Consider the following 3,386-nt stretch of genomic DNA (forward strand, 5'->3'; position numbering starts at 1 on the left):
CCCGGGTGTGACACGAGACAGGAGGTGAGCAGGGCTGCGGGAAAATGGTGCCCATGGGCTCTCTTGGGGCAGGGCTGCCTCCAACCTTCAGTGTGTGGGAAAAAAGGCCGGATATTTGCCAAGCACCATAGAAGGAGCCTGCCCATCCTTGCAGAGCCCCGTTTGATCAGCTTCAACCCAAGCACACACCCGTGAAAACGCCACCACCCTCCAGGACATCAGTGGCCTCCTTTGTCCCCAGAAGTGTCCTGTGCCCCTTTGGGAACGACTTGTCCCAGGCCTGCAGCGGCTGCGGCCCTGCTCTCGGTCACCTCACGTGCATTTTCTAGACTTTTACGTAAATGGTACCACGCACTATGTACTTTTTTGGTCTGGCTTCTTTCACTGAGCTTTTTGAGTGACATGTTTTGAGATTCCTCCACATTGCAGTTCGATCCAGTCATTGGCCCCCTCTTGTCGCCCAGCAGTCGTCCTGGTTTGGGTGAGCCTGTCTGCTCCTCCATCCCCCACTGGGGGCCACTGGGAGGCTTCTGGTTTGTGGTCATTACAAACGGAGCTGCTGGAACAGGCGTGTCTGGTCTCAGGCGGCACGTGCTCCTGTTTCTCTCGGGTAGACACTGGGACATGGCTGGATTGTACACTTGGCATCCGTGTTCCTGTCTCTCTCAGGTAGACACTGGGGCATGGCTGGATTGTACAGTTGGCGTCTGTTGGAATTTTCAAGCCAAACTGCTCTCCAGGGTGGCCCCACCACCGCAACCCCGCCCACCACAGATGAGATTTCTGGTTCGTCCACGTCCTTGCCAGCACTTGGCACGGTCAGTCTCTCAAGTTTTAGCCATTCTTACAAGTAGTGGGGTCTCACACACACATGCTTACCTGCCATCTGTGTGTCTTCTTTGGTCAAGTGTCCTTCAAATCTTTGCATGTTAAAAATAATTGGATTATTTGCTTGTTATTCAACTTTGAGAGATTAAAAAAAAATCTGTTCTGGATACAAATTCTTTACCAGGTACAGGCTTTGCAAAGGTTTTTCTCCTAGTCTGTGGCTTGTCTTGAAAATCTATATTCTGACTTACTGCTGGCTGCACTGCGTCTTCTCTGCCTGCAGTGAGCAGGGCGGCTCTCCAGCTGCAGGGCACAGGTTTCCCCCGGGGCGGCCTCTCGTCTGGGGGCACGGTTTCTGGGGCTTGCGGACTTCTGCAGTTGTGGCACTCGGGTGCAGTGCCCGTGGCATGCAGGGTCTTCGGGGCCCAGGGACTGAACCCGTGTCCCTGCCTTGGCAGGTGGTTTGTGTTTTTAATCCTGAATAGTATCTTGCAGAGAATTGACTTTTTTCCAATTAATTAATTTTTTATTGAAGGATAATTGCTTTACAGAATGCTCTTGTTTTCTGTCAAACCTCAGCATGAATCAGCCACAGGCATACACACGTCCCCTCCCTCTTGAACCTCCCTCCCCTCTCCCACCCCACCCCACCCCTCAGGTTGATACAGAGCCCCTGTTTGAGTTTCCTGAGCCAGACAGCACATTCCTCTTGGCTATTTTACACATGGTGACGTGAGCTTCTCTCCATGTGCGCTACTCTCTCCATACACCTCACCCTCTCCTCCCGTCTCCCCGAGTCCATAAGTCTGTCTTCCATGTCTGTTAAAAAGCTGAAGTTCTTAATCTTGACAAAAGCTAGTTCACCAAGTTTTCTCTATGGATTGTGCTTCTGGGGGTGCATCCAAGAATTCAGACTTTCTCCTCACGACGTGACCCCCCTTCATCCCTAACGGTGTCCTTCGCTCCGAAGTCCACTTTGCTGGTGTTCCATCGCCGCTGCGTTCTCTGCTGCGTGTTTTCCTGTCCTTCTGCTTTGAGTGGGCTCACTCGTGTGGAGCTCACTTTCCTCAGGGCTCGCTCGTTCACGCAGCCTGGCCCGGGCCAGGCTGTCCGCTGGCTGTGGGGTTTCCGAGGCTGCGCTGAGCACAGTCACTGACCCCGGTCAGCTGAACCTGCCGCCTCGGGAGCTGCTTTCTCTTCCTCCGTCTCTTCTGCCTCGTGTTGATCCACTGAGCAGTTTTTCACGATTCAGTTTACCTCCTTTGCTGCTGCTCTGCTGTAACCCTTCATCTTGTTTTTTTTTTGTCATTTTCAGGGCCAGATCCACCTTCAGAGACGCGCGTGTGAGAGGAGACCGCGCAGTGCTGAACTCCCATCCCCCCCGCCCAACCTCTGTGTGCGCTTCACTTTCACACCTTACAGACCCTCACTAGCTACAGAGTTATTATTGCTGCTGCTGCTAAGTCGCTTCAATTGTGTCTGACTCTGTGCGACCCCACAGACGGCAGCCCCCGAGGCTCCCCCGCCCCTGGGATTCTCCCGGCAAGAACACTGGAGTGGGGTGCCACTGCCTTCTCCATTATTGTCGTTTAGTTCTCTTTTAAAGAGATTTAAATAAAATGAGCAAAAAATCCTAAATAGCCTGTATTTATCCGTGTGACCGCCATCCCAGCCGCTTCCATCTCTGTGTGACCCATGCTACCACCGGGGATCATTTCCTTCTGCCCAGAGGACCGGCGTGAACCTCTCCCGAGACGGCGGGTCTGAGGACACCCTCACTTTGCCTCTGAGTTTGGACGGTGCTTTGCAGGATGACCACTGTCTTTGTTCTGCTGGTTCTTCATCTTCTGTGTGCTCCCCCGCTCCCTCACCCTGGCTTTTTATTTTGGCCGCATCATGTGGCGTGTGGGACGTTAGTTCCCTGAGCAGGGATCAAACCCATGCCTCTGCATTGGAAGTGTGAAGTCTTAGCCACTGGACTGCCAGGGAAGTCTTTTGCTTTAAAATAGATTTATGTGGCGGTACCAGGGCTTGGTTATGGCACGTGAGATCCCCTTTTAATGAATTAACCAGCCATGCTGGGGCTTCACTGCTGGGCGAGGGCCTCTCCACCCGAGTGGGGGCCGCCCTCAAGTCCCGCGTGTAGGCTTTTCACGTCGGCGGCTTCTCTGTCTTCTCCTGTGGCTCTGCGCACTCGGGCTCGGGAGCTCACGGGCTCAGTCGCCCTGCAGCACGTGGGACCCTCCCAGACCAGGAACCAAGCCCGCTTCCCGCGCGATGGCAGGCAGGTCTTCGGGGAAGCCCCCGGCAGGGTCTCGGGTCTTTGCTGTGGCAGGTGGCGACTTTGGTGCGGCGTGTGGGACCCCGCCCCCCGAGCAGGGACGAGCCCAGCCCCCGGCCTCGGGAGCGCAGAGGCCTAGCCACGGGGCTACCAGGGGAGTCCTTCCTTTTAGAACCTCTTTCCATCACTGGTTTTAGCAATGTGATGACTTGTCTCATGTAGTTTTCCTCCTGTTTCTTGAACGTGGGGCTATTGAGTCTCGTATCTGGGCTTCTGT

The 3,386-nt window shown here is 54.5% G+C and overlaps 1 long non-coding RNA gene across 1 annotated transcript; it reads left to right on the forward strand.

Moving 5' to 3' along the window:
- The first annotated feature begins 511 nt into the window (after nt 1-511).
- LOC147341662 (uncharacterized) lies at nt 512-2,466 on the forward strand. Its single transcript, XR_015157790.1, has 2 exons — nt 512-818; nt 2,144-2,466. It is a non-coding gene; the product is annotated as an uncharacterized LOC147341662 (long non-coding RNA).
- The last annotated feature ends 920 nt before the right edge of the window (nt 2,467-3,386 follow it).

This window comes from Bos grunniens, chromosome 29, assembly GCF_055505025.1.
Source record: "Bos grunniens cultivar Pamir isolate PY7600 chromosome 29, Bosgru_T2T1.0, whole genome shotgun sequence".
Lineage (NCBI taxonomy): Eukaryota > Metazoa > Chordata > Mammalia > Artiodactyla > Bovidae > Bos > Bos grunniens.